Source organism: Saimiri boliviensis, chromosome 7, assembly GCF_048565385.1.
Source record: "Saimiri boliviensis isolate mSaiBol1 chromosome 7, mSaiBol1.pri, whole genome shotgun sequence".
Taxonomy (NCBI): domain Eukaryota; kingdom Metazoa; phylum Chordata; class Mammalia; order Primates; family Cebidae; genus Saimiri; species Saimiri boliviensis.
Genome location: NC_133455.1, coordinates 72,923,760 through 72,949,815, shown reverse-complemented (window position 1 = coordinate 72,949,815; position 26,056 = coordinate 72,923,760). Strand labels below are relative to the sequence as shown.

At 39.9% G+C, this 26,056-nt stretch overlaps 1 pseudogene; it reads right to left on the bottom strand.

The window, feature by feature from the left end:
* Window positions 1-756: 756 nt before the first annotated feature.
* On the bottom strand, window positions 757-1,287 carry LOC101045861 (ADP-ribosylation factor 1 pseudogene; annotated as a pseudogene).
* Between the last annotated feature and the right edge of the window lie 24,769 nt (window positions 1,288-26,056).

Here is a 26,056-nt window from a genome sequence, read left to right as displayed (position 1 = left end):
ACCATTTTAAACATGGCTGAGTTCGGGCTTAAAATCAACCACAAAAACTAGATCTCAATATGGCTCTAACGCCAGGGGTGCATCCGGTACTCCTGACACAGTGACTCCCAGAGGCCAGGTGCCCACGGGCCTACATCCCCTCTCAGCACTGACCAGAGAGTTGATTTAACTTTTTACAATTAAAAAAAAAAAGAGCCGGGCGCGGTGGCTCAAGCCTGTAATCCCAGCACTTTGGGAGGCTGAGGCGGGTAGATCACGAGGTCAAGAGATCGAGACCATCCCGGTCAACATAGTGAAACCTCATCTCAACTAAAAATACAAAAAATTAGCTGGGCATGGTGGCACGTGCCTGTAATCCCAGCCACTCAGGAGGCTGAGGCAGGAGAATTGCCTGAACCCAGGAGGCGGAGGTTGCGGTGAGCCGAGATCGAGCCATTGCACTCCAGCCTGGGTAACAAGAGCAAAACTCCGTCTCAAAAAAAAAAAAAAAAAACCAAAAAAAAAAAAAAAAAAGAGCTGAGTAATATTGCACGTGACTACCAGAAACTGTCTCATTGGAAACAAAACCTATTCACATTTAATGAAAAGCCCAGCCACAATCTGCATCTGCCACATTCACAGCACGGTAAAATACACACAATAAACCAAATCACAAAGGCGGTTTCTGGCACACACAGCACAGAGCTGTTTGCAATATGGGAATAAAGCAGAGGGATTAAGAGGAGGAGGGGAAAGAGAAGGGTGTCACATTGACTTCTAGTTCTGGAGCTGACTGGACAGCCAGTCCAGTTTTTCATGGAGCTGGTCACCATGGGTGGCACAGGTGGCCTGAAAGGTGAACAGCTCCTGTGGAGCAGGGAATGCAGCCCCAGCTTGTCTGTGATCTCAGCGGTGTTCATGGTATTGAGGAGATCCTACTCGTTGGTGAACACCAGGGGGACCACATTCCAGAGCTCATCCTCAGCCAACATCCTCATGAGCTCCTCCTGGGCCTTGTTCATGTACTCTGTCACTGCTGTCCTCCACAAAGATCAAGCCTTATGTGCTGGAAGTAGTGGCACCACAGAGGCTTGTGCTGGCCTGCCACGTCCCACACAGTGAAGTTGATGTTCTTAGATGCCATGTGTCTGCATTGAAGCCTATGATGGGAATGGTGGTTACAATCTCACCCAGCTTCAGCTTATACAGAATCAACATCTTGCCTGCAGCATCCAGGACCACCATGAGGACAGGCATTTCTTTTTTGCCGAAAAAGCCCTTAAAGAGGTTGGTAAAGATCTTCCCCATGGCCCCTCAGCCTCCCAAGTAGCTGGGACTACAGGCATGCACCACCATGCCTCGCTAATATATATATTTTTAGTAGAGATGGTGGTTTTGCCATATTGGCCAGACTGGTAACGAACCCCTGACCTCAAGTGATGCACCCACCACTGTCTACCAAAGTGTTAGGATTACAGGTGTGAGTCACTGTGCCTGGCCTCTATCAGATAACTTTTGGGGAAAAAAAAACAAACAGTTCTCCATCACACAATGGGGGCTGTCAGGAGGTGGGGGCTAGAGTAGGGATAGCAGGAGGTGGGGGGATTGGGGAGATCTAACATTAGGAGAAATACCTAATGTAGATGATGTGGGGATGGATGCAGTAAACCACCATGGCACCTGTATACCTGTGAAACAAACCTGCACGATCTGCACATGTACCCCAGAACTTAAAGTAAAATAACAAGAGTAACAGTTCTTTGCATCACTATCTTCCCTTCACACTCCCTGGAATGTGTCTCCACATCCAGACTTTCCCCAAGCTTCTGATCACACTGGCAAATATCACACAATTTTCCAACTGCTATCAGTCTAAGTCAAGGGTCTTATCTGGGCTCTCCTTCCTGCTCCACAACTCCTTCTTCTGTCTTTGGTCAACTCCCTTTTCCACTTCCTGAAGTGATGTTTCAAACTTCATTGTCTCCTTAGGCTTCCTATTATTACCCTCTGTAATCCCAGCCCTCCCTCAGGAGATGATCTCACTTCACACTTCACGTCAATTTTAGCTTCTTGCCCACGGTCTCACCACTACCTCCACTTAAACCCAAGCTTTCTTTCCTGCTTTATCTCCTCAGAAGATGAGATGTTCCTCCTAAAGTTCAAAACTAACTTCTTTCTTTGGGTTCTAATCTTATTCTGTTTTATTTCTACCTCAACTTACTCCAATTATTATCTGCTCTCTCTCTCCCATTCAGTTATCTGTTTTCCCTCAAACTATATAATTGCTCTAGTCATTCCTGTCTTTGAAAAAAAAAAAAGTATTTGGGCTCTAAAATTCCCTCTTGCTTTGAGCCACACTTTCTAGACCAGTCTTGATTTCTCTACTTCTTCACCTCTCCTTCACTCTTCACCGTAATTTACTGTCTACTCCAAAAGCACCCCTGAAACTACACTGGCACATATGACCAATGGGCTCCATGTTTCCAATTACAACAGATATTCTCGTTACTAGATTTCTTGTTAGAAAGTGAAAACAAGAAATTAGCTTAAACAGAAACGGAGATAATTTTAGGGTTACAGAAATGACTCCCCAGAACTCAAAGGCAAAAATGCCTGGGCTTCAAGAAAGACTAGAACCAAAAAAGGACATGTTACTGGCAATTTGGGCAGTTTTTCCTCTCTGCCTCTACTCCTCGTCTTTGTAGATTGGCTTTCTCTAACTCTTGTCCACATAGCATCCCCAGTGAGTCATCATCAGTGCTACACTTCAATGCCCCTGGTAGAATTCATTCATTTTAAATCGGCTCCAAGATTAAAGCTACTTATGTTTCCACACTCTGCCTCCCTGTTTCTTCTACCAAATAATCTACATCCTATTTCTCAAACCACATAGACTAAATTTAATCTATTTTATACATATCATTCCTACAAATACTTCAAGACATCATGTCTTATTGAAGTTTCCTCTTCTCTGAGCAAAGCATCTCCAGGTGCTGGTCCTCCCCAGCTTTATCCCGGTCTAAACCAGTAGCTCCCAAACCAGCAGCAGCATCATTACACTTGAGAACTTGTTAGAAATGTAAGTTTTGGGGTCCCAAGTCAAAACAATAGAATGAGGGACTCTGGAGCTTAGGATTCAACAATCTGGTTTTTAAAAAGCCCTCCAATGTGTTCTTCATGCACGCTCAAGGGTGAAACCCATTGCGCTAACCTTTCTCTTATCCGTCTAATTCTCTGGAGTGTGACTGACCTCAGGTGAGCATAATTCTACAGGCATGGGCTGCGTGATAGACACAACCAAGAACAGTACAGTCTTCATGACTCTTGCCTTTCTTATTAACACTTAACAGTAACGAAAAAGTATTTTACAGATTTGTTTATTTGCTGGTTTTTATTTTACTACTCACTAGAATGCAAGTTCCTTTATATGAGAAGACCATGTCTGCTTTACTCACCCTTGCATTCTCAGTGCCCAGTACAGTACCTGGCTTATGGTAGGCACTCAATAAAAAATTATTGAATAAATGAACAAATAAATGAGTGAATAATATACTATGATAATTTGTTGTAGCCACATCACTTTATTGATTCATATTGAATGTGTAGTCAACTAAAGCTTTCAGGACATTTTTCTCCTATCTGATATACAAACATTTGGTATTTTATAACTAAGTATGAGAATTTGCCTCTATTCCTATCAAATCTCAGCTTGTTAAATTTAATCTATAATTTCAGCCTATAAAGATCCATTTTCTTTTCAAATATCACACTTCTATAATTTGGAATAATATTTCAGCCCCCTTAATATATATTATTTATACATTTTATCACGATTAGATGAATTTCTCTTCCAAGTACCTGTTCATAAAGCTAAATACCATTTTGTAGCATTCCTTTGGTAAGCCATTTAAGTAGTTACAAATTTATCCATGTACAGTGCTGCTCCAATTCTCTAAAGCTGGTGGTTCTCAAACTTGGCAATGTATCCAAATCTCCTGGAGTACTTGGTGAAATACAGATTCATGGGACTGCACTCCCAGAGAACCTGATTTGTTGGGTCTGGTGTAAGACACAACAAATTTCATCTCCAAAATTTTCCCAGGTGATGCTGATACTTCTCATCCAGGGACACACTTAGGGAACCACTGCTTCACTTCATAATGAGGGAATGTGTTAACTTCCCGGGTCCACAAGGGATGTGGCTTCAAAGACAAGAACTTCCCAGCGCCATGACTGACCTGCTTTCTTCCAGGTCTCCATCTGGGAGGCCAGAGGTCTTTGTCTAACTTTCACACCCACAGGAAGGTAGACTGGCCAGGTGAGCTTCTTTTGTTTAGAAAGGCCCAAGAAAACCATGGGAGAACTCTGGGCCAAACAACCAATCAAATGTCAGAATCAAAGATCAGTCATTCCAAAGGAAGTTTAAAGGAACTCCTCTCATGGGAAAAGAGCTTAAATGGGATGGGAGTAAGTCCCAGATTAAAAGACCCACTACTTCTTACCTGTGCAGAATTTCCCTCTCAGGGATCCTCTCCTATGACAGCATGGGAACTCACTCACGCTATTTCTTTCTCTCTCTCTCTCTCTCTCCCTCCCTTAATCAATCATTTTCTGCAAAATTCTTGGCGTCCAATATTTACTTGAAGTTGATCTCCTCCTGGACACTGGCACCGCCTTCTCCGTTTTACTCTCCTGCCCTGGACAGTTGTCCTTCAGGTCTGTAACTGTCTGAGGAGTCCTAGGACAAACAGTCTCCCAATATTTCTCTCAGCCCCTAAGCTGTAACTGGGGAGATCTACTCTTCTCTCATGCCTTCCTCAACATGCCAGAAAGTCCCACTCCCTTACGAGGGCAGGACCTGTTAGCCAGAGCAGGAGCCATTATCTATATGAACCACACCAGGGAGGAAATTCCTCTCTGCTGCCCATTATTTCAAGAAGGGATTAATCCCAAGGTCTGGGCAATGGATGGACAATTTGGATTGGCAAAGAATGCATGCCCAATTCAAATAAGGCTAAAGGATCCCACTTCTTTTCCTTACCAAAGACAGTACCCTCTAAGACCAGAAGCCAAAAAGGGGCTACAGGATATTGTAAAGGACTTAAAAGCTCAGGGTCTAGTAAAGTCCTATATCAGCCCTTGTAATCCTCTAATTTTGGGAGTACAAAAACCTAATGGACAATGGAGGCTGGTGTAAGATCTCAGGCTTATTAATGAAGCTGTGATCCCTTTACACCCAGCTGTACCCAACCCATACGCCTTGCTCTCTCAAATACCAGGAGAGGCACAATGTTTTACAGTCCCGGACCTTAAGGATGCCTTTTTCTGTGTTCCATTACATCCAGACTCCCAGTTTCTGTTCACCTTTGAAGATCCTTTAGACCAGAGTTCTCAGCTCACCTGGACAGTGTTACCCCAGAACTTTCGAGATAGCCCCCACCTGTTTAGCCAGGCTCTAGCCCAGGACCTTAGTAACTTTTCACATCCAGGTACCCCAGTTCTTCAATAGTACCCTGGATGACTTACTTTTAACCGTGAACTCAGAAATCCAGTGTCAACAGGCCACCCAGGACCTCCTAAATCTCCTCGCCACCTGGGGTATAAGGTTTCCAAACCAAAAGCCCAATTTTGTAGGCAAGAGGTAAAATACCTAGGATTTGTCTTTTCTAAGGGCACTCAGGCCCTTGATAAAGAATGTCTCCAACCCATGCTGGCTTTTCTCCATCCAAAAGCCTTAAAACAGTTGTGAGGATTCTTGGGAATAACTGGTTTTTGCCAATTGTGGATTCCCAGATATGGTGAAATAGCAAAACCCCTGTACACTTTAATTAAAGAAACCCAAAAAGCTAACACCCATCTAATACAATGAGACCCTATAGCTGAGGCAGCCTTTTGGACTCTGAAGCAGGCACTACTGTAGGCTGCAGCTGTAAGCTTCCTACAGGGAACAACTTTTTCTAAATGTGATGGAGAAGTCAGGAGTGGCACTGGGGGTTCTCACCCAGACTTGGGGGACCACGCCACAACCAGTGGCATACCTAAGAAAGGAAATTGATGCAGTAGCAAAAGGCTGGCCACGCTGCTTGTGAATTGTAGCTGCAGTGGCTGTGCTGGTCTCAGAAGCAGTTAAAATAGTACAAGGGAAAGATCTAACTGTATGGACTTCACATGATGTAGCTGGAATTCTGGTCTCTAAAGGAGGCTTATGGCTGCCTGACAATCACCTACTCAAATTATCAGGCTTTAATGCTCTAAGGGCCCATACTTCAGCTGTGCACATGTGTAGCCCTCAATCAACCCACTTTTCTTCCTGAGAAAGAAGCACACACAGAACATGACTGTCAGCAGGTTATAGCTCAGAACTATGTGGCTCAAGAGGATATCTTAGAAGCTCCTCTAGCCAATCCTGAACTTAACCTATGCACTGACGGAAGTTCCTTTATGGAAAATGGAGATGGAAAAGCAGGCTATGCAGTAGTCAGTGATCAAACAGTGCTTGAAAGTAATTCCCTTCCTCCTGGGACTAGTGCCCAGCTGGCAGAACTAGTAGCCCTCACTCAAGCTCTAAAATTAGGAAAAGGAAAGAGAATAAACACACACACAGATTCCAAATATGCTTACCTGGTTCCGCATGCTCAGGCTTCCACATGGAAGGAGAGAGTTTCTAACCTCGGCAGGAACTCCCATTATATATCAAAAGGAAATTTTAGACTTATTACAAGCTGTCCACGAACCCAAAGAGGCAGTCTTACACTGCCGTGGTCACCAGAAAGCAGATGAGAAGGAAGCAGAGGGCAGTCACCGAGCTGACCTCAAAGCAAAAAGGGCAGCTCGGCAAGAATTTGTAGAAGGACTTTTAATATGGGAAAACCCTCTTCAGGGAACTAAACTTCAATACTCATCAGAACAGATATGGTGGACAATCTCCCAGGGACAGAATCTTCTTCCTTCAGGATGGCTGGCTACTGAGGAAGGAAAAGTGCTGGTGGAAAGTACCTAAAGTGTCAGCTGGTGGAAAGTACTTAAAACCCTGCATCAAACCTTCCATATGCATATGAAGAATACACATCAGATGGCCAAATCTATATTTACAGAAAAAGGTATCTTCAAGGCTATCCAACAGATAGTCAAAGTATATGAAATATGCTGGAAAAATAATCCTTTGGCACATCACAAATCTCCTCCTTGGGAACAACAAGCCGGTCATTACCCAGGTGGGACTAGCAAATGGACTTTACCCATATGCCTAAGTCTCAGGGATATCAATATCTGCTAGTATGTGTAGATACCTATACAAACTGGGTTGAGGCTTTCACCTGCAGAACAGAAAAGGCCCAAGAGCTAATAAAAGTCCTGATTAATAAAATAATCACTAGATTCAGACTCCCTCGCTGTCTTCAAAGTGATAATGGCCCTGCCTTCAAAGCTGCAGTGACCCAAGGAATTTCCAGGGCATTAGGAATATAGTATCATCTCCACCATGCTTGGAGGCCTCAGTCCTCAGGGACAGTAGAAAAGATGAATGAAATTCTTAAGAGACACCTAAAGAAACTGGCACAGGAAACCCACCTCCCATGGCCTTCTCTATTAGCAATAGCACTCTTAAGGGCTCGAAACTCTGCTCAGAATATAGGACTCAGCCCCTATGAGATGCTTTATAGATGGCCCTTTCTTACTAATGATCCCGTGTTAGACAAGGAAGCAGCAGATCTAATAAAAGATATAACCTCCTTGGCTAAGTACCAACAGGCTCTTAGGAACCTTACCTGAAGGACACCCTAGGGAAAAAGGGAAAGAATTGTTCCACCCTGGAGACTTGGTGCTTGCTAAGCCTCTCCCTTCAGATGCTCCCTCTCTAGGCCCATCTTGGGAAGGACTATTTTCAGTTATTCTGTCTATCCCAATGGTGGTTAAGGTGGTGGGAATTGACTCATGGATTCATCACACTCACCTGAAGCCTCGGATACCTGAAGAAAATCATAGGCCCTCCACTCCACAGCCTGAAGTTCTAGGAGATGACCTTCATACACCTGTGAGCCATTAGATGATCTACGTTTGCTCTTCTGACAAGATCCCCAGGAAAGTAACTACTCACGAGTCTAATTTACATCCTGGCGTTAACAGGACTATAACTCTTAACTTCGCTATCTCTGAAATTCCAATTATTCCTTTCATAGTGGTGGGGGGAGGCCGGAATAATAGGAAAACTTGTTACTGGCATTAAGTTACTACCTCTACTCAGTCTTAATATAAGCTATCTCAGGAGTTAAATCATAACATAAAAATGGTTGCTAGTTCTCCTGTAAAGGTAGCTCACTCTCTAGGAAGAAATACTGCTACTTTGTAAACCAATTAAGTATTGTTTTAAACAAAGTTAAAGAACTCAGGAATCAATCAAACACAGGGCTAAAGACCTTCAAAAAATAATATTGTGGAGCTTAACAACCGGCTGTTTTGGCTCCATCCTCTCCTAGGTCTGTCTATGACCATTCTATAATTGTTGGCCACTGGGCTTTTCATCTTTAACCTTCTTGTCACATTTGTTTCATCTAGAATAAAATCCATAAGGTCACAAATGATCCTGCAACTGAAACCCCAGATGTCCTTGGCTCATAAGCTCCATCATGGACCTCTGGATCAACCTGCACCCCTGAAAGCCTCCCCTCTGGAGGAAACCTCAACTGCAGGGCCCCTTCTATGACCTGATTCAGCAGGAAATAGCTAAAGAGCGTCAACGCCCATGTCCCAACAGCAGTTGGACTTTCCTGTTCAGAGTGGGGACTGAGGGAATGTGTTGACTTCCCGGGTCCACAAGGGGTGCAGTTTCAAAGACAAGAACTTCCCAGCTACATGCCCGACCTGCCTTCTTCCATGTCTAGAGGTCTTTGTCTAACTTTCGCAAGTGCGGGAAGGTAGACTGGCCAGGTGAGCTGCTTTTGTTTAGAAAAGTTCATGGAAAGCTATGGGAGAACTCTGGGCCAAACAACCAATCAAATGTCAGAATCAAAGATCAGTCATTTCAACGGAAGTTTAAAGGAACTCCTCTCATGGGATGAGAACTTGAATAGGGTGGGAGTAAGTCCCAGAATAAACAAACTCCTGCCCCTTCTCTGCCTAAATAAATCATTTTCTACAAAATTCTTGGGGTCTGATATTTACTTGAACGATATCACCGCGCCAGGGCCTCTTACCCGTTCTTGGGTGGAGGAGAGCCCAAGGACCTAAGCACACTAGGGCACCTCCCACTGGGGAGCTGAGCTCAGCGTAGAGTTCAAATCCACTCATGCAAAATGCAGGTAACAGAATGAATGTTAGTGAAAGAGTTATTGGGCTGACGCATGGAGTGAGAGTAAATATGAAAACATGGAGGCTGGACCTGGTAGCTCATGCCTGCAATCCCAGCAATTTGGGAGGCCAAAGCAGGAGGATTGCTTGAGGTCAGGAGTTCAAGACCAGCATGGGCAACAACAAAAATATTAACACGAATTAAAGGTCAGTTTTTCAGATTCTGCCATACTGATCCATGCAAGGTTGCGATTTAATACAGTATGAAAAAGAAGGGATGGCTAACAATTAAGTGGCCTACTAGCAATTAAGTGGTCTACTTTTCTTAGAGACAACCATTCTTTTGGGCAAATATTGTAGCCTGTAAATAGATGTGAGAGTATGTCAGTCCTTGGGGACAAAAGAATGTAATGCACAGAGAACCTGCATTTGAAACTTTCTTCTGTGTTTTTTCAAGTCTGCATTACTCTTTCAACCATAAAATTCACAGTTTATAGAGCTAGATTCTAAAAGCCTGCCATATTACTATTCATGTATTTTATTATGCAGTTAAAATCAAGATTATAAAAATAAACATTTTATGTTCTATTTCAAATCAAATTTTCTAACTAATCCTCTCAGGAGAAAACTGCGCACACACCCATGTGTGCACACAGACACACAGACTGGTTTTGTTTGTTTGTTTTACAATGGAGCCTGCCTAAAATAGCAAGTCAGAGATAGGACCAAAGACTTACAAATTTATGCTTTTGTTTTTAACAGAAATTAGTTAGAATAACTTCACTCCAACAGCTGCCAGTTCTAACAGATTTCCAAACCACTAGCATTCCAGTCCCCACTTCCTTTCCAAAGCTCCCTACTCTCCTCCTATATCAAATCTTACCAATCCCCATGTATTAACAATCAACGTAATATTCCAGCTCATACGGATCAATCATTTTTGCCTCTGAGCAAGGGCAAAAAATCAGTTGATCTTTTGGCATTTATATATTGTGGCCATCAGACTCTAAGATGGTCACTCAAGATCCCTACCTCCTGGTTTTCATGCCTCTGTGTAGTCACCTCCCCTTGAGTGTGGGCAGGAACTATGTGCCTTTCTTCTAACCAATAACATATGGTAAAGATGATGTGATGCTACTCTCTTGGTTACTTTAAGTTACGTAAGACTCCATCTTGCCAGCAGACTCACTCTAGAAACTCCTTGCTGGCTTGATGAACTAATTGACCATGTTGGGAAAGCCCATGTGAGAAGAATACCCAGGAACCATGGGTTGCCACTACGAACTATGGGTAGCTTCTAGGAGCTATAGATAGCCTCTAGGATCTATACACCAACTTTAGGAAATAAAGATGGCCTCCAGCTGACATCCTGTAAGAAGCTGGGGCTCTCAGTCCTAAAACTGCAAGGAAATGAATTCTGCCAACAATCTGAGTGAGTTTGGAAGTGGTTTCTTCCCCAGTTATGCCTCCAGACAAAAAGGCAGTCCAACTGACATATTTGTTACAATTTTGTGAGACACTGAAGAATGGGCCTAGCTAAGCCATGTGCAACTCCTGATCCACAGAAATTGTAAGGTACAACCTTTCATATTCGACTTAGACTCCATGGTCTACCACTCATCCACTTTCTTGCCAATATCCCAACAACCTGTTCTAAAGCAAATATCTAACAAATCCCCAAACTGAGTAAATCCAAACTAATTTCCTTCTCCATTTTTACCCCGTACTCATGGAAAAAATGATTCAACTGTGCAAATGAGTGATACTGAAAAAACTCATAGTATAGAAATATATGCATTGTTAAAAATAACCAATATCTGTGCGTATTTTGTGAAGAATATTGAAAAGGTGGCAGGTAAAGTACTGGATGCAAATTTAAGTGAGAATTACCTCCACTGGTGGATCATGCATATAAAGGTGATTTCTTCCCTATTTAGGAAATGCTATTTCAACTGTATTTTTAAGCCTTACAAAAATTATTCAGTCATTCCTGCCATGCCTGGCTGAAAGAAGGCAAAGGATGTAGAGATTCCAGGAATTCTTCCATGTGACTCAGTAGAAGTCATGTCATAGCCTTTCTGTTCTCATTTCAGAAACAGTAATGTCTTTGTGTCATTAGGTGAGAAAACCTTCTTTGATGTTCTAATATTCTTTAGTTAAGGTATTATTGGCTAGAATGCAAGTGGCTTTTGGGGGCATCATGGAATTGTTTTAATAACTTATGGTTCTTGAGTGTGGAAGACACAACTAGACATTTCGTCAAATGTGTGAGATTGGTTTTTGCTACTGTCCTTGTCTCATAATAACAAAAACTCTCTTAACTGTTCTTCCCAGATATTCCTAAATCCATTATTTCTTTATTTTTCTTTTTTTATATAGAGATACTTCAGAAAATAGATAGCATTTTTTTTAAAATCCACTTTATAATATTCATTTAACTGCTAATTAAAATAATTATACCAAATAATCAGCATTGTGTATTCAAGACAGCTTTCTCATCTGACAGTTAGTGTTTTTTCACTTCTGAGAGTATATATTCTTAAAATAATTTTTGTGTGTTGTTTGTATTTATCAGCATGGCATTAGATTTTTTCCTTTCTTATTTTTTACTTACCTAAAATACCTTAAACTCTTTCCTCTTCTAGCTTTCGCATTTTCTATCTTCTTCCCTGTTTTCCTTTTTGGCAACAGTTTCATAAAGATAGCCCTAGTGTATCCACATCTAGATCCAAAAGATAAATTTTACTCTCTTTTTTATAGGAATTATATTTAGTTGATAATGGGCCACAAAATAATGTTTAAAAATGAATGCCATATTCATTTATTCATCACTCCTTCTAGAGTAAGCTTTATGCAAAGCTATGAATTCACTTTGGTTATGTTTCTGCCCGGTTCTGTGAAGTAAGAAAAGTAAATCGTAATTTTCTTTTGTTCCCTGTCTACCCTCCTTCTATCCTTTCAGCAATCACCTTTTTCTATCAAAGAAACAAATGCCATCCCCAACAGAGCTACCAGCCTTGGTTTTCCTTTGTGAAAGGACCCGGTCATTCCACTAATGTCTACTGAATTCTTAATACGTGGAAGACATTGTGCAAAAGGAGCTGCACTCACAGCTAAGCCCTTACCTCTGCCTTGAGTGGCTTCTTTTCTGCACTATGCTTCACCCGTCTTGGACTAGTTGATTCTCATTCACCACTCAGGTCTGAAACTGGCTCAAGGAAGCCACCCTCGAGCTCAGCATCGTTCCCAAAATCAACTTGCTCAAGGTATTAATCGTATTTGAAGTTAAGCTCCTCCAAATTCTTTCTTGTTGTTGTTTATACAGTACCTAGAAAGAGAGAGAGAAAGGGAAAAGATCCTATTATTAGAATGAGACGCGTTTTCTTTGGTCATCCAGGTTTAGGAGGAAATCTTCTTCTACTCTCATTCATAGAAGGAGACAAATCCAAGGCTTCTTTTCGAAAGGTTTTGGCTTTCATCACAAGCCTTCTCGGTAGTTTTTGAGAAAGAAAAACCTTGGCTGGTAACCAGCATTCTGGTTTCATAAATATACACAAGGAGTAATCGATGATCTTTCCCCCTGTAGAAGCAAGGGGAAGTAAATTCCTACCCTCTAATATATACACGAATTCAAAGCCTCTTGATTGACCTGCATGCTTAAGTTTTCCTTTTTGAAAATTTAACTAAAGCAATAAAATTTAACCGAATTGACTACATATCCCAGTATAGGATTCATTTATCACACAAAAATTAAAGTCAGTTTAGTCCCATCAATAGGGCCCTTATTGCAGTTGTCATCAGAAATAACTTTGCATATGTTAGTGAAGTCAGTCAGATTTTAATCATCTCAGCATTTGTTCATAGGAAATAAGCTATAGCTATTTCCCTTTGGATTATATAAGCAAGATGAAATGTAGAAAATAAAAATTCAAAGAGAAGAAAGCAGTTCAGATACAGAGAAAAACATTTCACGATTATACTATTTTATAGTATTTTAAAATAGTATGCTATTTTATGATGGTGATGGGGTGTGTGCAGGGGTGTGTGTGTGTGTGCGCGCACGCACGTGCCTGTATGAACATGCTCTTGCTCCTTGTAGCCTGTGGAGCTGATCTGAACAAGATGGCAGCTTTGAAAACAAACATGCATGAGAGAGATAGAGAGCTGGAAGGAAGGTGTAATGCTGGCCTTTAGTTTAAAGATCCAGTCAAAAATATGTTCATATATTTTTTAGTCTTTCACTTCCTAATATTTTTGATGAATGCATATTCATAGTATCAATCTCACTCTAAAATTAATTACATAATTTATAACCCTAATATAGTATTCAACCACACATATTTCCTCCCAGATCAAATATATCCAGCCACAAAGAAATGACAAGTCAAAAAAATTCAGACATTTTTCCTTTGGTCTTGACAGTTTATGTCATTGCTTCATTCTCAATTTCCCTTTGTCAACAAAAGAAGAACTGGTCTAAAAATGTACCCTAAACACTCAGTAAGGATGCATATGAGTATGCCAGAAGGATTTGATCATTCCCAAGACTGAGGGCTTGCAGACTTTTTCTTTGTGGAAAAATAGAATAAAAATCCCCATCCCTGATAATAAAGGAGAAACTAATATGTAAGGAAAAAACCACTGTATGGGGCACCATTGTCTTAGATGGCTCCAGCCGGGACATCTTCTGTAAAGCCTATGGGAAGCCTTTCTAATGAAAGCCAGGTCAGGAAGGGAAAAATATACTTTAATTTAATACGGTCAGATTTATTATTCAGAGAGAAGGGCCAAAGTCACAGGAGGAATATGCATTCCTTATATAGACCAGATTATGCAATGTCCATAATAAGATGAATTCTCACCACATCACTTATTTAACTGTAGGTGAAGGAAGATCTGCCGTATCACTGGTAAGGAGTTAACGGGATTGAAAGCACCACTTCTTATTTAGCTCAGCTGCAAGCTTAGAGTTTCTCCCTGTCCCTCGGTGGAACAAGAAAACCCAAAAATTATAATGAAAATAAAAGCATAGCCAAATGAATCCATTTAGACTCAGTCAAAGCCTAAGGAGACAGAGTTTACAAGGCAGGAAAAGGAACTGGGGCCAGGACTGTTATACTGTGGAGAAAGGAAGTGCATTATAGGGTGGGAGTGGAGGGTGGACAAAGATACCAAGAAAGAATGGGCTGAAAGATAAGCTTGCTGGGAAACGGGACCAATTACTGAGAAAATTGCTTGAGCCAGGAAATAAGAGAGATGTGAGGTTCCATCCTATTCCTTGGACAAAGAAATGTGTTGGCTAAAGAAAAATAATTCCCAAATTTCTGGCACTATACTGCTCTGGAATACATACTTGAAGCCTTCCTAAACCCCCACCAGAGTTTAGTCTGAATTTAGTTTGGGGAAATAATGGCCAATATCTCCCTGGGGGTGAGGCTGGCCCAGGGGAGATGGGAAGTGGGCAGTGACAGCCTCAGCTCTTTATTCATCTAACAGGCAACTGGCCCTGTACAGATTCCACCCTGGGAGGATTTCCAACTACATTACTTCCTTGCAGTGATTGTAAGATTAAACCCCTGACATCTATGACCCAGAGGATGGTGAAGACAGCCACGAAGAATAGGAAAGGCCAGGCTGGCTATAAAGATGACATGAGATTTCATTCAGAGACATATCTCAAGTCCCCTGTGCCTGAGAAAGACGGGTCAAAAGAATCATCTTTCTTCGATATTTCTGAACTCCATTTTCCTAGGAACACAACTACTTTCTCAGATGTAACATCGTATGAGACTTGCTTGAAAGGTGATCAGGAAACAAGAACTTAAAAAAAAGTCTAGACATTTTAAAAGCTAAGGAGGAAATACTTTTCCCCTTTATGTCTAACACTTTTATTTGAGCTAAGAGGATCTGTATCCACCATTCCATTCTCTCCATGCATTTTAACAAACAAGAGCCTCAGGCAGCACTGTCTGCCTGAAGATCACCTCCTCTTCTCCCCTCTGAGACATGTGCCTCCAGAAAACCCTGGGTCAAGTCTCCAACTTGCGTCCCCTTTAGTAAGAACTAGAACCAAACAGCTATTTGCAGAGCACCAGGATCAGCTAGAAGACACTTCTGTTATTACTAATTTTGGTATAATTCATTAACTAATGATAAATCTCTATTGATAGAAAACTAATTATGTGCTATCATGAGAGCATAACACTTAAAGGAATGTTTAAAGAAACAAAATAACGAAGATATAGCTCGTAGGCTTAGCATATTAATATTAATTGGTTGTAATGACTGTGGAACGAATGCAATCTTAGTTCTGTCTTTTCTGAAGGACCAAGGCCTCAGATCCAGACTCGCTTCAATGTAGGGGTACTTCTGTGTTCACTAAGGTTATTCTTGAAAAACTATGCAGACTTCCTCACTCTTTCTCATAGACCACATGGAGGAAGGGGAGACATTCCATTAATTTTCTGACAATATGTGGCTGAAAATTGTTTAGAAGGGTACCCCTTTCTGCATTGACACTTTGCTGACTGACAATTTTAAGACACATTTTCTGCTCTTCTGCCCCTTCTGCCTGCTCCAAACCAAAGACAGCAACCTCTTCACAATGGGAACTTGAGTTCCTACTTCTAACTCCAGGCCCCTTCACCTCTCATTAACCTATGAAGAACTGAATCACGGACTCACTGAAATACATTTCTTCATTTGTTCCAATAAATTTAGATGGATTCTTCTAGTGAAGAGCAACATAAATACCTAATGCACATAGAACAAAAGAGAAGTCATAAACCAGGTACTAAGTACTTGTTTCTGTACACACCCCTTACTCCATTTCATTTGTTTCAAAAATCCAAGCCTTCTGCATTCTCCAGAAAAGGCCTGGCTACTTCCCCACAGTTCACCTAGTGGGGACAGAGTCTTGAGGGCCACTTTTCTGTGTTCTCTTCTGAAATGTGCTCCAACCTTGTCTCCTCCCATACTCCTATGCCATCATTTCTCCCCCCTCCCAAAAGAAATCCTCAGCTCTATGCAATTATAGTATATTCTTGTGCCATGTGTTAATTTAATGACATTTTTTTCTGATGTCTATAAATATTTGTGTTGTATTGCTATATGGTAGTTTGCAAATTTACAAAGGACAAAATAAATTCTGAGTACAACCCTCTGTGTGGAGATTAGCACAGTAACACATGAAAAAAGGCATTTAATTAATGGTTTTCTGTCATAATAAGAATCATGATCATCAATCTAGAGCTCTTTCCATTAGCCTACACTGCCCTCTTCATAACCATCATGTATTTCAAAAAATGAGTAATCTCTCCATTTCCATGATTTCTACTCAGGGAAATGTGCTTGTCAATATAATAATTGTAGTGTGATGATAACATTTCCCACAGTTAGATTTAATGCCATGTGGACACATAGAAATCGAAAATATGGATCCTGTCAGAACCAATGAACTCACTTAAGAAACGTGCTAGTAATACACAAGACTAGGAAGGTGGAGGATAGTCACGAAGATACAGAACCAGCAGACAGAAAGGGTGCAGATTCAGCCTACACTGGGTTCAGTAAGGCAACACGACTGAAGGTAACATTTTGCTAGGTGTTCTTCAAAATCAAATGCTTGGGAGCCATGATAATGATGAAAGTGAGTCCAAATTACAATGCAACCTATGAGCATTAATTTGAATGTTTATTTTAAAATCCTTTGCTACATCATTTCTTTGGGGTTTCTCTTGAGGAAGCTGGAACGTGAGATCTGGCAACACGTTTGCGCTGAAAATGCACTAGATGAGCAGTCTCTTCCCAAACCACCCACTTAACGTTGCCGCTAGAGGAGCTCGGTCAGACTTCCTAACTCTGTGAAGGCTGCACCTAGGAAGCCGACCACGTGTATTTAAAAACATAAATTGCTTACTTCCAAATAAGTGCTCCATTAACTTCTCTCCCCACCACTGCCCAGCTCAAACTATCAACATAAGGGACAACTTGACCACCGCTCAAGATTAGGAGTGAGGAAAGTGAAGGAGGGATGTGTGCATCTGTATAAGAGAGGCAGACGATATAAAATTTCATTTTACTGAAACCCACTGGATGATCCTTCACTTATCAGCTTTGTTTCACTTGCTGATCCCACAGTCTACCCCAGTAACTTCTTTAAGCACAAAAGCAATAAGTACATTCATAGGAGAAATTAATTTTTTTAAACCAATATATTAGAGAGTACATTTTCAAACTGTGTAACTTCAACCCAATTTCCTATACATTCTGTTTTTACATTAACCATTCATGTTCAGATTTATGACACCCAAGCCAGGCACGGTGGCTCACACCTGTAATCCCAGCTTTTTAAGAGGCCAAGGTAGAAGTCTAGCCTGAGTTCAGAAGTTCAAGACCAGCCTGGGAAACATAGCAAGATCCCATCTCTACAGATTAATGACAACCAAAGTGATGCAAGATTTTCAATCTTTAAAGATTCAGTATTGGTCATGAAACTCTACTTGTTAAATCAAGAAGCATTTTAAAACTTTCAAAGTAAAAACAACTGTTTTTTTAAACTTCTTGTCAACCAAAAATTTTAATTAACCAAGAGTACCTTCCTTCAGCATTTTTATCGATCACCGTGTTACTTTATAAATAATTTGAGAAGTATCCATTTTTTGGTATAATCCATCTGTCTCTTACCCTTCGTTTGAGTAGTCAAAATTGTCTGCATCTGACAATGAGCATCTGACAAGGAATGTATTCATATGTTACTGTATATTTAAAAACACACAAATCCTAGAGAGAAAAGACAAAATGTATTTTTCAATAATAAATTTTAACTCTGATATAATTTCCTTTCAGAATCTATTTTGTAAAAATATGACCATCCCACTCAGTCCATCCTGGAAGTATTTCCATAGACCCTCAAATAACATTGTTCAGTCCAAATTCTACTAGCATTCTAAATGCTTGGCTTAAATGAAAGGCAGTGTGAACAAGTGATAGAGGTCTTAAATGATAACATAATATGAAATGATAAAAAAAAGAAATGATAAGCAACTGTTATCAAAATACTACCACTGTCTATTATGTATTTAATATGTGTCACTGCTATGCTTTTTAATATATTTTATCAACCAGGGAGCCTCATTTCACAAACCACATACAATCATCAGACATGTCAATTGATAAGCACAGCTTGGGTAAACCATTGGGGAAAAGCACAAGATGCTGAAACCCTCAATTAATTAAATTTTTGCTATATTCTTCTTTTATAAGAGAAGCCAATCACAGGAAAACCTAAGGAGCAAATGTTTCAAAATCCATTAAATCCTAGGGTCCAAAGAGCATTCAGGCAAAACTTCTACATGGGTAGTTTTTAATCTTTCTTTAAGCAATAGAAAGGGTTTTGTCAAATAAAACCAAAAATAAAGGAGCTATTCCAGTTAAGGGGGAGGGGGAGGGAAAGGAGTTAATTCCAGAGCTCTGCCACTTCTGCCCTATGGATCACCCAGGGCCTTCCCAAGACGGGGACATGCTGCAGTATCAAATCTCAGGGGCTTAAAATAGCAAAAGTGTATGCTTTACCCACGCATGCTGCAGAGTCCCCATCTTGACACATCCTTCTATGATTACCACAGAAGGAAAAGAGTGAAGTCAATACTCCAGCCTGACAATTAAAGGCTTTGACCTAGAGTGACATATATCACTTTTGTTTCTATTTCCTCAGAGAATGTACATAGCCATGCCTAATCTTAAGGTGGCAGAAAGTAGAATCTTTCTACACGCCCCAAAGGAGAGTAGAATAAGAACAAGACAGCAGTGGGCAGGAATAGTGTCTGACACGTGCGAAGTAGCACTGTCAAAACTACAGCACAGCCGGGCGCGGTGGCTCAAGCCTGTAATCCCAGCACTTTGGGAGGCCGAGGCGGGCGGATCACGAGGTCGAGAGATCGAGACCATCCTGGTCAACATGGTGAAACCCCGTCTCTACTAAAAATACAAAAAATTAGCTGGGCATGGTGGCGCGTGCCTGTAATCCCAGCTACTCAGGAGGCTGAGGCAGGAGAATTGCCTGAACCCAGGAGGCGGAGGTTGCGGTGAGCCCGAGATCGCATCATTGCACTCCAGCCTGGGTAACAAGAGCGAAACTCCATCCCAAAAAAAAAAAAGAAAAAAGAAAAAAACTACAGCACAGTTCACATCCCTCGCCCTCTAGGTTTTCACTTCTTGTCATTCAGAAGGAAGCCTTGAAAGATGCAAATTTGTGGGGAAAACATTATTTTCTTTCATATGTGAGATCTATTATGAAAGTTAAATGGACAATATATTAAGGAAAGATCTTAAGAAGAAGAATTTTCAGAATACCACTTCAGCAAGCTGTAAAATTCAATTAACCAGAACCATAATTTACCAAATAGATCATTTAACTCAGGTTTACCTGTTTTACTTATGAGGTTTGGTAACATTTAACATCCAACAGCCCTGCAAAAATTATATGAATACTAACACTTCCTCATCTTTCTCTTTTCTCTCTCTTTTTTTAAAAACACTTTTTCTTTTCTATACCACAGACACCCATATGATCAAAAACCAGAAGCAAGCAGAAAAAAAAAGGACTGAACAGCATTGGTGAAAACAACTTCAATGGTCATCTATGTCATCTTATAGTTATTAATTCACCCCTTAGTGACCGGATATTGTATTGAGGTTATCAGCTTATAAAGCATGATTAACCTTAGTGACTCTCATTTCTTTCCTATCATACAGTATACAGAAGATTAGAGGCAACAAGAATGATCAAAGAACTCCCAAAGCAGCAGCAAAATGCAACAACTAACTGGAAAAGACAGATGGAAAGCTATGTAGAAAAACGCTCCCATTAGTGGGGGCAAAGAGTATGCATTTAGAAATCCACCCTCTACACATTACAGGACAATCTCATGCTTAATGTTGATAATGATGACTCAAAATCATGAATAAAATATTAAAACTATGACTGCATAATCTAGGATGTATCATCTAGCCTCATTATGTTTAACTTTATTATCTAAAAACAAGGGAGCAGGAATAACTGATCTCTGGTCATTTTGTGATCCTGTATGGTTATAAACAATTGATCAGCACTAACAAATATAAACTAGAAACCTGAAGAAAAAAATATAATTGAAACAAGGTAAAGAATTAGGCAAGGAGAAAAATTAATGAAGCAGACTGCCAAAATGCTTATATGATCAAATAGGCTGAAAATATAGTGCATCAGTTATAAGGATTTTGGGTGCGATTGAAAGAAATCCAACACAAATAAACTAAAGCAATAAAGAAATGTACTGGTTCCCATCCCTGGATAGCCTAGGGGTAAAGTGGGTTTGAGGTTTGGTTTGAGCCAGCAGCACAAAATATCCACAAGGAAACATAAATTCTGTCTCTATGCTCTCTGCCTTTCACAATGTCTACCTCGTGCTCATAGTCACAGTTTTAATGTTTTATTAAAATATGAAATCATAGTTAATATTAAGTTATAGTTCAATATTTTATTTTTGACCTAGGGTCATCATTACTAACATTAATTGTTAGGTTGTCCTGTAATATGTAGAGGGTACGTTTCTAAGTGCAGACAATCTGTCCCTGATGAAAGCTACTCTCCAGTGGTTGCAGTATCACTGCCAACAAATCCCTCATGTTGCCCACATCCTACCGGAAAGAAAGGGCATCTCTGTCTCAGACTTCCAAGGAAGCATTCTGAGATTCACTGCACTTGGTCCAGGCTGGGTCTCCCGTTCATTCCTTAACCAAATATTGTAGCCAGGTTATAAAGTGTGATACTTAGCCTAAAACAGTGAGGGCCTACTTCAGAAGCAAGGATGGGATCACCTTCTTCAGATGCATGCAGGCCACCAGGGGAAGGCTAGTGTTTTAGTTCATTCTCACATTCCTGTAAAGAACTACTTGGGTAATTTCTAAAGAAAAAAGGCTTAATGGACTCACAGTTCCACAGGCTGTACAGGAAACATGGCTAGGGAGGCCGCAGGAAACTTACAGCCATGCCAGAAGGTGAAGGGGAAACAGGCATGTCTACAGGGCTGGAACAGGAGAAAGAGAGCAAAGGGGCATGTGCTACATACTTTTTTTTTTTTTTTGAGACGGAGTTTCACTCTTGTTACCCAGGCTGGAGTGCAATGGTGCGATCTTGGCTCACCGCAACCTCCGCCCCCTGGGTTCAGGCAATTCTCCTGCCTCAGCCTCCTGAGTAGCTGGGATTACAGGCACGCGCCACCATGCCCAGCTAATTTTTTGTATTTTTAGTAGAGACAGGGTTTCACCATGTTGACCAGGATGGTCTCGATCTCTCGACCTCGTGATCCGCCCGCCTCGGCCTCCCAAAGTGCTGGGATTACAGGCTTGAGCCACCGCACCCGGCCCATGCTACATACTTTTAAACAACCAGATCTCATGAGAATCCACTCACTATCACGAGAACAGCAAGGAGAAAGTCTGCCCCCATGATCCAGTCACCTCCTACCAGGCCCCTCCTCCAACACTGAGGATTACAATTCAGACATGAGATTCGGATGAGGACACAAATTCAAACCATACCAAGTGGATACCCAAATAAAATAAGGGTACTGATAAGAAGAGGAAAAGCAAAGGTCCACTACACATAGAATAAAGCAAACTAGGACAGGAACAGTATAACGGGTTATTTTAATTTATTGGGCAAATATTTAAATACTTAGATTTAGCAAAGTACTGGGCTAGACACTCGTGGAATAATACAGTAGTGAGTAATACACAGTCCTGCCCTCCAAGGAACTTACAATCAAGGGATAGACAGCAGACATGCAAATAGCTGACTAATATAAGAATGAAAAGCATAGAGTGTATAACATCCACGTACTCTTTCCAAAAATCATTGCTTCAAAAAGAAAAAGAAAACTCTCAGAAATTGATATGTTGCAGTATTTTAAAAAATAAAATTGTAGTCAGGCCACTTAAATATAGAGTTATACCCAAATAACTGCAGATAACAGTATAGTAAAATGTAATACATTTTTCAAAAATATTTCTTTAAATAAGAGTCATAATGTCAAAATAAAAGTGTAAAATAAAAATCTGCATCTAATATACCATATTATATCAAGAAAACCTAGAAAATAATGGTAGAGAGAAGAGGGAAATAAAAGAATACTAAATGAGAGAAAAACTGATTTAGATGTATTATAATTAACGGTATTTAAGTTATATACATGAGGGTGGATTTAATCATTTGGCGGTAACAGTTTGATGCCCACAACCAAGGAAGATTTAACAAAGGTATTTTATTTCTTGCAACAAATAAGTAGGACATGGGGATGGTTTTCAAAGCAGTGTCTCTTCAAACAAAGGTAGAAACAGGGCTTTTAATGGGCTGGTTAGCTGAGTCATTGTATGTAGGGGTGGCTAAAGGCAGTGCAGGCACTGATTATGCTTCTACATACATCACATGTATAGAAAATGATGAATATATGTATAGCAAATCTTCTGGGCAGAGATTTTAGATGATAATAAAGAGAGTTCACCAAAGTTCATCTCCAACTCAGGCATCGGTAGACCCTTTCTTGAACTTTTTGAAACAGTAACACAAAGTGCAACAGTTACAGGTGGGTACTTTTTTACAGTACATACGCCAAATCCCAGAGACTCTGGACTACATATACATCAACTATACTGAATAAAAATAGGGTAAAAACTTTTTAAATTAGTGAAGGGAGCAAAGAAAAATATTCCATATAGCAAAAAGAAATTTAAAGTAAGCATAAAACATAAAAAGAGTAAAATAAAATTATAGTGAACAAACCTATCATTTGTGACAATAAATATGAATGGATTAAACTTCTTTAAGATGCAATTTTAAAATCCAATAGGAGTTTATTCTTTGGGCTTTTCTTTAGTTTCCAAATGTATTTCAATAAAGATACTTCAATTTTATAATGATAAAAATGATAATATGGCTATAAAATTATCTAGTTATCTACTAACTAGATAATGGGGACTGTTTTGACACACACAAATATGGTAAGTTTGCCCATCCTTGCCCTGTCAACTAGATGCTGCTGTGGTCCACACTGAACAAACATCAGAAGCCCCTTCTAAGGCCAGCTGCATATTCACAATCATTCACAATCTCTACTAAACGACCAGTGCTCTGCCCGTAATATGGTCTTCTCTCCCCGCCCTCTCAAACACCCAGGCAGAGCTGATTGGACAGGATACTCAGTGTCAGTAGATCCATGGGTTTGCTTATGGCATGCTGGGAAAGGATGAGCTGGAGCAATTTGATTTCCTCTCTAGGATATGTGGGGAGGGAAGGATGGGAAGAAGACAGCCAGCAGTAACAGCCAGAGCTACTTGACTGATAGCTCCCTAGGTATCCTTAAAACAAATTCTTCATTTTCCAGAGGCAAAATGAGCCAGTCTCTGCTCCAGCAGCCAAGAAAACCAAATCAAAATATGGTGGAAAAGTGAAAGATTCTATTAATCAAATAATCTGTTCCACATCAAATAAAAAGTAATTTACTGAATTGACTGAGTTGATTCGTCTTTAGCACATTATGAGGATGTGATTTTTACTCCATATTGAACAGTTACTTAATTTATTAGAGTTCTGCCTAATAAGGTTCACTAAGGAACTTTGTGTTAAAATTGTTTAGATAGAGTGATGAAAACAATTAACAAGCTGACTAGTGTGTTCACATCTGTCTGAGTGAACAACAACATCCTCTCTCCATAGATAAAAGTGGCACTGTCATTACATTCAGGCAAATACTTTTCAGGTCTATGCCTGTTATACATTTCTCATTATCTTGTTTGTATTGAAGAAATAATCGTACACTGAATTTAATATTTTACAACATGAGTCTTCTTTGCCTTATGTTTATGGTGGCTGATAGTTTTAAAAATTATAGTGTCCGGTTATTCTTTTTCTGATCTAGCCATTGTTGTCATGTTTCTGATTAGCAGTAGATATGATCATCAGAAATGAAAGCATTTGAAGTGTTTGTTTGCTTGCAGCCTTGCCAGTGTACCCTGCAGTACCCATTTGTTAAGCCAGAATTCTGTAAGGGGTGTTGTCTTCCACGTTTGCTGGCTTTCGATTACCAAAGTCTTCACTAGAATAATCAGGAAAGGTCTGCCAAGTATAGATAAATAAGAAATAGAAAAAGTACTTGCGTTCTATGAAAACAGTGAAATGATAATGACTAGATGCACACTATAAATTTTACCTATTGAATGGATGGATGGATGAACAAGTGAAGGAATGAGCAGTAAAAATAAAAAATAAGTGAATAAAGGAACAATTTATTAACATGAAATGAAAACGTTAGAAACAATTTACCTTCCAGTTAAACAATTATACCCAGACACTATGGATAGTTTACTGTAGTGTTAATTAAATTAATTTCTAGCACCTCACATTGGAAATAGTAGAAAAAAAGAAGTTTTTAGCATCTTTGATAGAAAAGGCTAAAAGTATAGCTTTCCTATTAATTATTCTCTCTCCTTAGTTTCTGCTGATGCTTTTCAATATATCCCACATTGTTCTGGTCAGAAACACTTGCTTCTTATTAAATGGTATTTCAGAGCCTACATTACCAATAACAGAAAAATATCAGTTTCTTCTTACTCACTTGCTCAATGTGTACGATAAATGCAGTCTGTTCATGGCACTTACAAAAAGGTATTCTTTTATTAATTAATATTGGAAATGGCAACTATGACCTTTCCTTATCTCCCTGAGAATGACTTTTCTCTCTGCCTGTGGTCATGGCATTGTCCTCCCTCCTTTCTTGTTCTCTCATGACGGTGTGTTCCCATGGCATAGCGGAAAGATGGAGTTTTATATTTAGGTATTGTTGATGGAAAATCAATTTTCTAAGCAGAAAACAGATTCCCCTATTGGATGGAAATATAGCCACCATATTATTTCTTCTACAGCACATAAAATATTCCCTCCCCATGACTTAGCTTTCTAGAAGTTTGACTGTACAACCATTAGAGTATTGACATTTGAGTGTTTCAACTTTCGGTAAACATTTACCCTGTAATCTATTGTGTCTGTCTTTTGTTCTATTGAGTTAACAGAATAGTCTACTATCCTCAGTTCTTTGAATCTTTGAAAGCAGGAATTCTCATGGTAGCTATGTATCCTTATATATACATATGAATTAAATTGAAATGACTTAACATTGTTTGGGTTTTTGATGCAGAAAATAAAGTGTGTAACAGAAAGTAATCAAAATATTTAAGATACTCTATTGGGGAAATACTAGACATGAAAAATTAAAAATATTAGTAGCAAGTGCAGTCAAAATATAATTTAATTTCTTATTACATGGATTTGGAGATGTATTAAGTGTTAAATCACATCTCTTGAAATATAACTTGATAGAGTAAAATCCTAAGGTAAACCCAGTTATCCTCTGGGTTTTGTTCTCTTACCTCAACTCTATGATGGGGTCTGACTTCACAGATTGGCCTTACTAGCCAAGAAAATATAAGATAGAACTGATGCAAAAAAAATCTCGACAATGAGGTCTCCCATGTTAGAAAATTTTTTAAAAAATGGAATTGGGACAAGTATCAGCTCCTGGGGACATAGAAAATTAGTTTGCTCAAAATTCCAAAAGGCATGCTCGAGGGAGGCAGTTTCAATCAATGCAAAAGAAGGGAGACGGACTCAATAACCTGCTAGGTCTATTCCCTTCTTTATGTCTCCAAACGTGTCTGAAGCACATTAAGAAAACATTTATGTGCTGCTCACCTTGAA